This window comes from Alosa sapidissima, chromosome 9, assembly GCF_018492685.1.
Source record: "Alosa sapidissima isolate fAloSap1 chromosome 9, fAloSap1.pri, whole genome shotgun sequence".
Lineage (NCBI taxonomy): Eukaryota > Metazoa > Chordata > Actinopteri > Clupeiformes > Clupeidae > Alosa > Alosa sapidissima.
In genome coordinates, this window is record NC_055965.1 from 31,303,422 (window position 1) to 31,317,985 (window position 14,564).

Below are 14,564 nucleotides of genomic sequence, written 5' to 3' on the forward strand. Positions count from 1 at the left end.
AACAACTCTATTATGTAAGCTATATATAGCTACTGTTCTCCTTGCTATTTCAGTTCGTAAGTCCATACTATCCCATGGCAGAGCAAGGATTTCATGAGTGGGCAAGGTTGCCCGGAGACATTGTGGCTGCCCAGAGGCATTGAGCATACTTGGAAGGCATTGTGATAGAAGGTGAATGGTGCAAGGGTGAATGGTGAGAGTTACCAAATACCTGTGGGTGGTTTGCGAAATAATCGAAACTTTTAGAATATTTCTTTTTTTTTTTAGCTTATGCACCCTCACATTGGAGTCCCCAGTTCATATACAAAATTTGGTATCGGTATGTGACAGTGTTCCTGAGATATGGACGACTTCCTGTTTCGGAGCTTCGCCGCCGATTTCGTTTGGCTGTGACGGGCAAACGCTTTCGAAAATCAAAAATCCTTCCGGTAACTTTTGTGAGGCTTGGTCCAAGGATAATGTACGTCAGGTTTCGTGGCGTTCGGATCAAATTTGTGACCTGTGAAAATTGAGTTTCGCTTTCTGTTCAATCCAATATGGCGGACGAACGGCACGCCCACCTGACGTCATCTTCGCGACCAACTTACACCGGTACTGACCGGACGTTTTAAAGTTGGAATGGTGTCTCTGTCTCAAAGGGCCTAGGTGCTAGAGCTGACAAAAAATTAGGGAGACGGGAAAAATAATAATAATAATAATAATAAAACTTAAGAAGAACAATAAGTGTGCTGCTTTGCAGCAAGCACACTTAATAATAAAACTTAAGAAGAACAATAAGTGTGCTGCTTTGCAGCAAGCACACTTAATAAAGTATAACAGCAGCAATATGGGTGTTCAAATGTTGTATTTTGTACATGCATAACAACATCATTATCCGGTTGTTGGTGGCAAATATGGAATGAAATCTGTGATGACAGATAACCGTAATGGAATCTGCTTTGCGCAGTAACTGCTAGGTCTAAGATTTCCAGTGAGTACAAACAGGATTCAAACACTGTTCAGGTGATATTTTCTGCTTTGAATCGCAATTGACTGTGCATTTAATATAACATGCCACATGATTTCCAAGAGGCCTTTAGACATGCTCATTTCTGACTTCACTAAACTATTGCATATGTTTATGTTGTAAGACGTGAAGAAATGAAGGACATCGGCAATAGCCTAGGCTAGGCATAAAAAAAAAATTCTTGGGGTTCCGGTTTCCGACAGACCCTGTCAATTTATGTGCGACCCAAATTTATTTTATGAGTTTGGGGAAGAAATAACACTAAATAGTCTAGGCTACATTAAATAAATCCACAAATAAAAGGCGAACTATAATTACATTAATTACCCCTTGCGTTATGTATAGGATGAGCGTATTCTCTCTTTTACAAAGTAGCCTATGCACAGCTGTTCACGAAGACGATTGTTTTCGTCAAATACCAAGGCACTCGCAATTTTGTCCAAACACTGCAACTTTTTCGCAAATTTGGCCAATCATCGTAGTTTCACCGTGAAATTTCACCTACCACAACAGTCCCTCGCGCAGAATATTGAGCCAGATGGCACACTTACTTCTGCACCTTCTGCATATGACACCAAAGACTGCCCTAACGTGTTCGTTCCTCTGCAGTTTTGATGACAATAAATAGAAGGCTAACGTTAATAATCTGCTTACTTGCATCTCTCAACCTGGTGTTGCTAACCAACCTACCTAGGCTATGAAAGTAAGTAAGCCTACTTGGTTTACTGACATTTGAGTTGGCTATGCAACCCATTGGCAAACGTTTACCTGGATATGTCCTTTTAGCGTCATGTTTGCTAGCTTGTGGGCTTAGTTTGAGTAGTGCTACCAAAATCATAGAAATTAATAAAATTGCAAGACATTTACCTCTTCTATGATCCAAGAATGATTTCAGTTGAGTTGTTTTTTTAACATTTATTTTAACTAATGACATAGAAGACATACCCAATTGCATCCACATATCGTAATGCACTATGCAAAAAGTGATTTACACTCGTAGCCGAACACAGTGAGATGCAAGCCTTCCAATCCACTCAGAAATGTAAATAGGCTACTCTCACGTCCTTAAAGGGGCAGGCAGTCAATTAGACGTACACCACCAATGTAATGACATTAAACAGAAGTGTAGTCAAATAGTTTAAATCAATATGAAATTACTAGATACTTACTTGCTATGAGTAATTATGCAGGCCACAGACTATGAGTTATTAAAAAGATATGAACTTAATATGAATTACAAAATATATGAATGTATTGAAACATATGACATGATGCCATCTCTTTAGGTGACTGTCTTTTTTGGACAGTTCTACGAAAGGTTATACTGCTTTGTGAATTACCTCAGTCAAAGCATTTTCACAAATGAAGTAGGCCTACTTTGATTTTCTGTAATCATTACTGTTTACCTTTGATTATCCTTTTTTAATAAGCATCAAGATGATCAGTGTGATTTTGGTCTTACTAACCTTAATTGCCCTACATTTAAAAAAAAAAAAATCACAACTATTTTTGCAATTTTCATTTCCTCCCGCAATTTCTCCACGAGAAACAGCTAAAAACACCGCAACTTCCATCCAGGCATTTTAGGACCCATGTCCTCAACTGACAACCAACAGGAACCAAACCTTTTTTTTTATATGCCCTAAAAATAACCAGGCTACTATATAGAAATACTTTGAAATTCCCTTTGAGTCGGATCTGCTCCACCTTTCCACCAAGTTTTGCAGAAATTGTGCCCGTGGTTTTTGCGATATTGTTGACAGAAACAATTTTTTTGGTGCAACCTGTTAAATATTAGTAGGCTGAAAATGTAAAAAATAAAATGTGAAACATGTAACCTGCAATTTACAGTTTAAATGCTCCTCTAACAACAATATTTTAGTGTTCATTCATTTTTAACCAAAATAAATATCTTATTGTAACAAATATAGGCCTAAATGTTCACAATAATAACTGTTTAACTATGAATACTTGCAACCCATTGTTTTAAAATGCCATTTCAAGCTAAATATTTGCTAATTGGGTCATATTGAAATGAAAGACAGACATTCTGCATCTGGTATTTCAAGTTTCTATGGTAACTCTTCCAGGTGTTTCAGAACACCCAGACTGCCTGCAACAGAAGATCCATGGACAGAATGATGAACTCAACCTGCAACTTGAAGGAAGGCTGCACCACTGCACCATGTGCAGGAAGAGTTTCACAGCCCTGAAAGAACTCAAGAAACACCAGCAAACACACTCAGTGAATGAAAAGCTGCACAGTGGAAAAAGGTGGCATCACTGTGCAGATTGCAAGAAGATATTTACGACCGCCAGAAATCTTAGACGTCACATGCTTACACACACTGGTGAGAAGCCTCATACATGTATTCAGTGTGGAAATCGCTTTACACTAAAGACAAGTCTTAACAACCATATGAGAATACATAGTGGAGAGAAGCCTCATAAATGTATCCACTGTGGAAGGCGTTTTTCACAAATTTCAACTCTTAAAACCCATGTCATGGTACATACTGGTGAGAAGCCTCATAAATGTATTCAGTGTGGAAAAGGTTTTATACTAAAGCAGAGTCTTAACACCCATGTGATTCTACACACTGGAGAGAAGCCTCATAAATGTGACCAGTGTGGAAAGTCATTTACAAGATCCTCAAATCTTAAACATCACATGCGTACACATAGTGGAGAGATGGCTCACCAATGTGTCGAGTGTGGAAAAGCCTTCTCAGAAATATCAGCTCTTAATGCCCATATGCCCATACACACCGGAGAGAGACGGCATCAATGTGCAGATTGCAAGAAGATATTTACGACCGCCAGAAATCTTAGACGTCACATGCTTACACACACTGGTGAGAAGCCTCATACATGTATTCAGTGCGGGAATCGCTTTACACTAAAGACAAGTCTTAACACCCATATGAGAATACACAGTGGAGAGAAGCCTCATAAATGTATCCACTGTGGAAGGCGTTTTTCACAAATTTCAACTCTTAAAACCCATGTCATGGTACATACTGGTGAGAAGCCTCATAAATGTATTCAGTGTGGAAAAGGTTTTATACTAAAGAAGAGTCTTAACACCCATGTGATTCTACACACTGGAGAGAAGCCTCATAAATGTGACCAGTGTGGAAAAACATTTACACAATCCTCAAATCTTAAACTTCACATGCGTACACATAGTGGAGAGAAGGCTCACCAATGTGTCGAGTGTGGAAAAGCCTTCTCAGAAATATCAGCTCTTAATGCCCATATGCCAATACACACCGGAGAGAAGCCTCATAAATGTGACCAGTGTGGCAAATGTTTCTCACAAATGTCACTTCTTAAAAGCCACATGCGAATACACACCGAAGAGAAGTCTCATTTGTGTGCCCAGTGTGGAAAAACATTTAGACAGTTTGCGTATCTGAAAGTCCACATGCTTACTCACACTGGTGAGAAGCCTCATACATGTGACCAGTGTGGAAAATCATTTTCATTCATTTCAAATCTTAAAGCTCATATGCGAACACACACAGGAGAGAAGCCTCACGAATGTGTCCAGTGTGGAAAAGCTTTTTCATTTCTTAAAAGTCTTAAAAACCATATTCTAACACACACTGGGGAGAAGCCTCATAAATGTGTCCAGTGTGGAAGAGCTTTTGTACAAAATTCACATCTTAAAACCCACATGCTAATACACACCAGAGAGAGACCTCATAAATGTAACCATTGTGGGAAAGCTTTTGCACAATCGGGAAATCTTAATAGCCACATACTGATGATGCACACTGGTAAGAAGCCACAAGTGGAAAGCAGTGAACGTCAAACACCAAATATTTACATTTTTAATCTTCAACACCTGGTACATGCTGGAGAGAAGCCTCATACATGTACCCAGTGTGAAAGCGCATTTACAACATCCACTCAACTTCAAGACCACATGCTTGAACACACTGGAGAGAAGCCTCATAAATGTGGCCAGTCTGGAAAAGCTTTTGCTAAATCCTCAGATCTTAAAGACCACATGCTTGAACATACTGCAGAAAAGCCTCATAAATGTTTCCAGTGTGAAAAATATTTTGCAGCAGCCCGCAGCCTTAAACAACACATGCTTCTACATACTGGAGAGAGGCCTCACAAATGTGAACAGTGTGGAAAAGCTTTTACTGTAGCCGCAGAACTTAGAAATCACATGCTTACACATACTGGAGAGAAGCCTCATAAATGTGAACAGTGTGGAAAAGCTTTTGCACGAGCTCGATCTCTTAAAACACATAGGCTAGTACACACCGGAGAGAGACCTCATAAATGTGACCATTGTGGAAAAGCTTTTGCACAATCGGCAAATCTTAGTAGCCACGTGCTAATGATGCACACTGGTAAGAAACAACAACTAGAAAATGCTCAACGTCAAACACCAAATATTTACATTTTCAATTTCCCACTAGGTGGTGCTACACCATTAATGAGTCATGATGGGCTGAAACGCTGTCAATTTAAAACACCAGATTAGTATATTTATTTCTCTCACTAGGTGGCGCTACACTGCAAATGAGTAAGAACAAACGTTAGGGCACAATGAAGACTTCTTTCATGTAGTTGGTGTGGAACATTTCTTACAAGGGCTGTGGGTCTAAATAAATTTTAAAAAATTGTCCTTTTCTGTATATTTGTTTTATGTTGTAGGTTTATTTAATGTGGACAATGCGCAGTCTATAACCGAGCCAGATTAATTTACATCTGTAGTCCCTGGGCAGGAAGTGATGTCATGAATGCTGATATTTGCATCTACGAACTCTGGTTATGACATACTGGGGATTAGAGTGATTGTATTTAACATTATTGTAAAACACACAGAAGTAAAAATGCACAAGGGGAAATAACGTCAATGTTTAGAAAATGTAAGCGTAAATAAGTGTTTTTGTTGTAGTTGAGTTGAAAAAAAGATATGTGATGAGCCTTTCATGATTTAGTTTTGTTTGTGTTTGCCAACATCATTTAATTAAGTGTTGACGGTACCCTATGTTTTGCACAAGGATAATAAACATGAGGGGGAAACAATGTTTGTGGACAATCAGTATTTTTGTGACGGTTAAGTGTAGATAAGTTTCAAGAAATGTAATTTTGCTTTAGTTATTACATTACATTTGGCTGATGCATTTTCAACCATCCAGCACCGGCTTTGGAAATAACGATGTCCACAGACAAGGTAGAGTATGTTGCATGATTTTGTGAAAGTATGATGTATTGCGACATCAGAAACAAGTCAAATTTGTAGGTTCTTATGTCTCATTCTATCGAACTACAGGTTCGGTCATGATCTGGCAAACTTGCATAGTGCGGTTATAGCAGGTAGAAGGTTGTGAAGCGAATGCAGTTCACCCTGTTACGAGTTGCTGAACCACTGAAACAATTTTGGAAAATGGAAACATTATTTTAAGGTACAAAAACCTCTTTGGTGTTGCTTTAAAGCAATTATCTCAACAATTCCAGGACAATTTAAAAATGGTAGTACAATAAGAATACAATGGAGTACAATAAGAATAAGTGCATCAGTGAGTGCTGTTTTTAAATGGTCGACTGTCCACTCGGGTAGTAAAGGTTCCCACACACAGTTGCAGTGCTGGAGACCCATCCCGTTCACTTTACATGGGCTTACGTCATCCGTTGCAGAACTGAATTATGGGTCCGTTGCGTTGCGTTGCTCCTGTCGCTCGAATTGAGAAGTTCAACTTTTGCTGCACCGACGAACGGCACTAGCCAATCATATTACGAACAAGCGAACAACAGACGGCACCAACCAATCAAATTACGGTTATACCTTGAGTCATTTGCATAGCTACCATCGGGAACTACCACTAGCGTGCGTTGACAGAACGCAACTGTGTGTGGAAGCCGTAAGTGCTTGTATTAAGTTTGGTTGCTGAGATATGAGTTCACTTCCTGTTTGGTGGCTTTGCCGCTAATTTTGATTGGCTGTCACAAGGACACGATTTTGGCGGACAGTACGTTGAACTCGGCTTGGTCCTAGGATTCCAACGATACCTAATTTGTGAAAATCAGGCAAAAGTTACGTCTGTAAATGCATGTCCAACTTTGACAAGTTGGTGGCACTAGAGCAGGGATGTCAAAGTCAAATACATTAGAGGGCCAAAAAACCAAATTTGCTACAAGCCGAGGGCTGGACTGGTTCAATGTTTATTAAAACATATTAAAATGACTGCTTGTAACCAAGACGTGTACTGTATTTTATTTAATGATTAAATGAATAATGACTGTGACTGAAGTGCAGGCAAGTTTGCACAGAAATGTATGCTTTCTCCTATCCTCACCAACCTTGTCATAAAACTTGTTTAAATGATCATATGACGCCTCCTTGCTGCTTTGTCGTCTACATCAGCCTTTCTCAAACTTCTTTGACCTGAGGCCCAGTTAAGGCATACTTTGGGGTCATAGGGCCCACCTACATGAATCACAATTATTATTATTTTTATACTGTATTGCTATACATGCACTTCAAAACTACGGAGCCCCGGATATGTCATGGGGAAAAAAATAAGTTGTGGCCACGAAATAGCAATTAGTTCCCACAAAGTACTAATTTGTGGCCACGAAATATTAATTAATTCCCACGAAATAGTAATTCGTTCCCACGAAATAGGTAATTTGTGGCCACGAAATATTAATTCGTTCCCACGAAATAGTAATTTGTGGCCACGAAATATGTATAGTCTAACGTGCACTGGACAGCTGGGTGAGCAAATCGAGGGCCAGTAGAAGCCTGTTGTGTCGTGATGCCCAAGGTGAGTGTCTTTTCTTGTCCTGTTCTTGTCTTCTTGATATGCCCTACAGTTATTTAGGCTAATTAGGTTTGTGTTTAATACTTTATTACAACGGTAACGTTAGCTACCGTCTCACCCGACTTACAAACTACGTTGCCATACTACCGCTTAGCCTACTACACGCCGTTCTGTTGTGCAATGTGCGGTGGTAAACACATCGGAGCTGCAGCCCTGCACAGACATCAGGAGGAGGACACTTTTCAAGTAGAGCTCAGTAGCCTACTGAGCGAGGTAGCCTATGCTGAGCATAAAGCCAGTGTTCTGTGTGGCACGAAGGTGTCTCGTTTAACCTGGCTAGATCCTCTCGCTAACTTATTACTGCAGACCTGATCCGGGCCCAGTTCTGTTCAGATGTTCACCTTAAAACCGACTTAAAAAGTGTCTTTCATTGCCACTGATCATCTTATTTGAAACTAGCATCATGTGTTAGAAGCTCAGTTGAGGGAATACATAAGCTAATATTTAATGATGCTACCTACCGACGCCGTTTTTTGCAGTCTAGATTCTTTTTACAGTAGCTCACTGTATCACGTTGCCAAGGGAACCTTTAGCCTTGATCAAAACCGGTTTGACCAAAGATTCTAGAGCGTAGCACTCTAGAATCTTTGGTTTTGACTAAATCTGATGTTTGTTAAGTCTATAAAACTAATTATTGAACAAACATTACTATTCCTGTGTGCACGTTTTTGTAATTATGGTTATCGTAGTTCTTAGCTTTGCTGCTGCTCAATCATGTTGTAACTAGGATATCTGCTGGATTTCTTTTTTTTTCATGGGCCGTTTATTGAGTTATTGACACTGCTAACGGCTAACAGCTAACGGTTGGCCCAGCTAATCTAAAATGTTTGTTCAACAATTCGTTTTATAGACTTCAAACATCCGAGTAGTCGCAACGGTGATTGACGTGAAAATGTGACATATAGCTAAAACCTTATCCGTATTGTCTTATTAAAATTACGTGATGACCATAAATAAAGTCATCTATGATTACAGCCAATATGCTATCAACAATACAGTAACGGTGGAATGGAGTGTTATAGGGAGGGAAAGTAATCTCATCGCCATCTAGTGGTTGCGTTCCTAGAGTTTAGCGGAGTGGATGGGATTTTTTTTTTTTTTTAAATATATCTCGGTGCACATTGGGATCTTAATTTAATGCCTTTCATATGTTAGGCACTGGGGTCACCTCTATTGCTTCAAGTGGTCATACCTTATTTTTAGGATCAGTTGAATTGTTTTGAGTTTTTGTCGTAACACGGTGATAAGGAACTACAGCTGCATGTGACGTCACATGTTTGGGCGCTTAATCTCTAACTGATCAATACGGCAATTTGCTTAACTGGCTTAACATGTTTTTGTAATAACTGAACGTGATGTAAACCGCGTGGTGATAACCTTTATGTCAGGATAACTGGTGTTGTGCTTCTACTCACACTAAGAGCTAGCTGTAAGTGTTAAGTGTCAATTCTAGCCAGGCTAATAAACAAACCATGCTACCGTGAGTAACGTTGAAGGGTAAAGTCACGTGACTTCTTTTGTAGTTCGTTTATGAAACAAAAGGAGCAATTTCGATTTTCTTAAATAAGGCAAAATAGGGTCTGACATTTTCACAGTTAGAATATTATTACTGTATAGACACTGAAAAATATTTTTGGTGGATAACATCGCTGATTTGGCTTCACAATATTTTTTTAAAAATAGGTCTATGGGACTTAACATTGGAGCTGCTCTTCGATAGGAACGCAACCACTTGGGGCACTGGTTTTCACTTTCCCTCCCTATGGTGACACTCAGTGTCATGACGACACCCAGTGTCATCCTCCGGAAAGTGGTGGTGAATTACAGCAGATAAATAGTTCACTATATTATTAATCAGTCTCTGCAGTGAGATGTGATACAATTCCTTAAAACTATTTTGTTTCCTGTTATGTTGGTATGGTTGGTCCTGGATAGAACACTGATTAGAAAATTGATCAGTCTATCACAGCCTACTGATAATAAAACCATTTCACTTTGATTTATCAAAGATTAAAGTAATTTCATGGACAGTAGGCTATCAGATGCTGTTCTTCAGTAGCCTAGGATGATGTTTAAATCTGCTGCATCAACCTCAGAGCTCAACAATGTGCAGCTGTCTTTAAAAATAAATGAGAGGCAGTGAGTTGAGTGGTAAATTTACAAGGATACAAGGAAGTTTATTGTCACATGCATATAGTTACTGTAAGTAAGAAATGCAGTGAAATTATATCTGGTGTCAGCCTATTTACACTGTATCCTACTTTATTCATAATTCAAATAAGATGATTAATTCAAATTAGCCCAGTAGCTCACACGACAATGACACAAAAAAGAAAGAAAGATGGAGCAGGACCGCCAGTATTTGCAGCAACAGTATTCATAGATTGAGAATCTGGAAAATCTATTCGTTTTTAAGGCTGTTTAACTATTGATTTTACTTTCCTGTGTTTTACAGGTCAACTATGGATACTCCACTGCGAGAATTCTTCAAGGAGCGCAAATTGCAAGATGTGATTCAGAAACTTGAAGATGAAAATGTAAGCCACACCAGCTGCTGTCTTTGCTTGCTCTCTCTCTCTCTCTCTCTCTCTCTCTGTGTATTTTTATTATAAGATTAATATTGACTATTGACTATGACTATTATATTTTAATGTAGTCAATACATCATTAATACATTAAAAAGTCAAGTGTGTTTACACAGCAATTTAAAATAATTTTCAGTCATCTTAAATTGGAAAAATATCATTTCATATCATTATCATATGTAAATGTATGTCATGTAAAAAGTACGTCAAATGAAAAACAAACGATGTGAATACCTACACCCTTCATAGGTCTTAATTTCCTTTAAATATCCATTGACATTCTATGTTATGCATGTGGATGTATTGATGCATTTATTTATTGATTGGAGTATCTTCCATTTTTTCCAGATTGATGAAACTGTCATTCCATTAATGACAGACAGTGACCTGGCAAAGTACATCCCCAAAGTTGGAGACAGAGTGTCCACTGTGGCCTTCTGCAGACAAGCAGCACTGTCACAAAAATCACCATCCAGGAAAGAATCCATACTTTCAAGGCTACGACAAAGACTGTCTGGAGGTGAGGGGATGCCTCCAAAAAAGAGATCATCTAAGTTGGAAGGAAATACAAATGGCAAACGTAAAGTGAGACGACTGGAGGTTGGTTGGATGGATTATGATGAGGACGAAGAAAGGTACAAACAGGTGAAGTCTGCAAATGGTGGAGGAACCAGGCATCTCTCTATTGAAAAAGACGAAACAGTGGCAGATATCAAAGTTATGGCTGAAAATATTTTTTTCCCCAATGGCCGTTCCAAAAAAAAAAAAAAAGTCTTTCAAACTATTCAACTCGCATTGAGAGCTCACAGATACATATTAATGTGTCTAATACAATAGATGAGCTGTATAACAAAAGCAAGTTGAAAATGCTTTATCTGTGCACCAAAATGAAAACGGGACAGCAGCCACCAGTAGGAGTGGAGGATGATCACACAACAAGCCCTCAGAAGTAGATCTCACTGACCAGAATCAAGCTGTTGAGTATCTGTTGGTGGAGAACAGAAATTCAGAATCAACACACCACCATGTTATTAATGATGGAGCTTCCACGAGTGGATATTTGGAATTGGACGAGACATTACCATGGGATGGTCTGCTAACTCTGGGCGAAGGCGAAGATTCCCATGCAGTTATTTTTGTAGGTGAGGGCAGGCTGGATGTAACTGAAGATGAACCAAACCTTGAAACAGCCATTCCAGAAAAGGAGGATGATGCACCTTCTGAAACAGTGGATCAGTCACTGTCTGCTCCAGTGCTTGCAGGGGAGGCAGATGGTTCAGCCCAAGCACTTTCTGAACCACAATCTTCTTCTGTAACACTGATTGTAAGAAGAGGTCACTGTCTCACTGACATGATCAATGCCTTCAAGGACCCCAAAATTGTGGCATCTGAGGTCTGCATCAAAATGCGTTTACCAAATGGAGAGCTTGAACAGGGGGAAGGAAGTGGTGTCTTGCGAGACTGCCTGACAGAATTTTGGATGGATTTCTATGATAGCTGCACACTGGGAGTTGAAGTGAAAGTCCCCTTCATCAGGCATGACTTTCAGCAGGAAGAATGGCAGGCTGTAGCCAGAGTGTTTGTAGTAGGGTGGAAACAAGCTGGTTACTTCCCAGTGAAACTTGCGGTACCATTTCTGGAAGAGCTGCTGTGTGGCTCGACGACCAGTAGTTTCAAGGATTCTCTTTTGCTGTACGTATCACACGAGGAAAGATCTATCCTCGAGAAGGCTTTGGAGGACTTTAATTCTGTGGACACAGATGAATTACTGGATGTACTTGGTGCACATGAATGTAAACAAGTCCCTACCAAGGACACTCTGCTTCATGTTTTGTCACAAATAGGACACAAAGTAATTATTCAGGCCCCAATGTATGTCATTAAGTGCTGGCGTCCTGTTATGGTTTCTGTAGCTAGTTTACTGCCACCAGAAGGACTGCATCATTTCATTGCACAAAAAAAACCAACTGCAAAAACGGTGAAGGCGCTTCTAAACTTTCCAGAGGAGATGACAGCAGCCCAATCAACAGTTTCTCGTTACCTGAAGAGATACATTGGAGAAATTGATTGCAAGAACCTTCAGCTTTTCCTGCAGTTCTGTACAGGATCTGATATCTTGGATAAGGCCATACTAATTGTGTTCATAGAAACCACAGATTTCCTCCGCAGACCACAGTCCCACACATGCGGATGTGTACTAAAGCTGCCCATTGGTTACTACAGCTATCCAGATTTTCGCAGTGAATTTAACAACATTCTCACAAGCTCAATGTGGGTAATGGATGTGGTGTAGGTGATTGATTACAGTTGGCAACCCCAGAATATGAGCCTTGCATGGTGTTCTCAAGGTGTTTGAAATGCAAGTGAGTTGTTTACACAAATTGTTAAAACTCCAAAGATGTTTACCTCATTAGGGGTCCGAGCAGAGTAGCTGCAGCCCTATTGTTTCTGTACCGTTCATTTTTGGCCAAAATTCTGTAAAAGTCATACTGCAGCCTAAACCGTAACTCCAAAACTCTTCAAATTTTCAGGTATGGTTACCAGTACCCCCCTCTACCCATAACCCCAAATTTGGATACTGCACCCAAAGGTGGCGCTCTTGTCAAAAATGCTTATTTCTCCTTACCAGATTGACCTAAACTCAAAATTCTTTCATCATATTAATCTCTACATTTAGATGCATCTTTTTCACCCTGGTCTTATGCTCTAAAAATGTTTACTTTTGCCACAATTTCAGAGAAAAGCCAAACATCATAAAACGTTTGGCTTCAAAAATTATCAAATCTTCACCAAAATTCCAATGTTTAGACAAAGCCTCACAAAAGTTATCAAAAGAATTTGGATATGTTGTTCCATTTCAGAGATATAGACCAATAAAGTTCGACCACTCAGCCCATTTCTCCTATATCACCTATATTCCTATATGAGTACATTTTTTTCCTTGGAGAACAACCAATTGAATTTCTTGAATTTCCCCTGGAAATTTCTTGAATTTCCCCTGGGGATCAATAAAGTATCTATCTATCTATCTATCTATCTATCTATCTATCTAACCATACAACCATCATTATGTGGATACCATTAACAGTGCATATTTTCAGATCTGTACTCTTTTTTATAAAGCCCTTAATTCTATTGTCAAATGTATGCTAGGAATTTTCTTGATGTTGTGTGTTTACCAACACACATTTTCACGATATGAATGTGACTGCCAAATATGTAGGATTGTCAGTGGCTCAGTGGGCTACTGCCTAGTGCTGGTGTTTGTTAGGTTGAGAGTTCGAATCCCCGGTAGCAAAGTCCTTTTAGGCAAGTCCCTCCACTCGGCGGCCATATACCAACGTTTTATGGGCACTCATCGGGCACAGTCTTTGGGTCGAACTGTGCGTGCGCAAGGCTTCACGACACCAATCTTGCTCCAACGGCGAGATCACAACACATGATTGGCACGATGTCTTCACAACACACCACATGATTGGCTCAATGTATTCACATGTCGACGGTTTGCCGAGGAAGGGGTGGGATATGTGTAGACAACGGCTATATTGGCGTGACAAACTAGCCCCATGCATTTCTATGGAGTATTTTCTGAGTGCTGTGTCTCCACATTAGAAAGTCTCTGCCGGTAGTGCTTTAGGCTCTAGCTCGAATACTATTGGTTATTGAAGATTCACACCATTGAACAGCACCTGAATGACATCAGGCAATCAACATACACAGTCATTAGTTGCCAAGAATCAGAATGCCGAGACACTGACATTTAGGGGAACTTCTTTGTTTACTATTTTTCTTTCATCATTAAGTCTATCATATTTATATTTCATCCATTAGTGTTCTTCTCTACAAATGTCTAATTGCCCCAGAATTTCAAAAAGATTTCAGGTGTACTCTTTCAGGAAAGCCTTTCATTTTATTGTCAAATGTATGCTTGGAGTTTTTCTTGTGTGTTTACCAACACACATTTTCACCATGTGAATGTGACTGGCCAACATGTAGGGTTGACAGTGGCTCAGTGGGATAATGCTTTGTGCTGGTGATCCTTAGGTTGAGAGTTCAAATCCCACTTGAAGCATTAGTGTTAGAATACTGTTGGGTTGTGGATGTTAGCATACTACAATAGAA

At 39.5% G+C, this 14,564-nt stretch overlaps 1 protein-coding gene and 1 pseudogene across 3 annotated transcripts in view; both read left to right on the forward strand.

Annotated features, from left to right (window-relative positions):
• LOC121718873 overlaps positions 1-4,667 on the forward strand; it is a 30,209-nt pseudogene extending 25,542 nt beyond the window's left edge.
• Positions 1-14,564, forward strand: part of LOC121718806 (NACHT, LRR and PYD domains-containing protein 3-like) — an 849,641-nt gene that overhangs the window by 773,127 nt on the left and 61,950 nt on the right. The window lies entirely within an intron of this gene.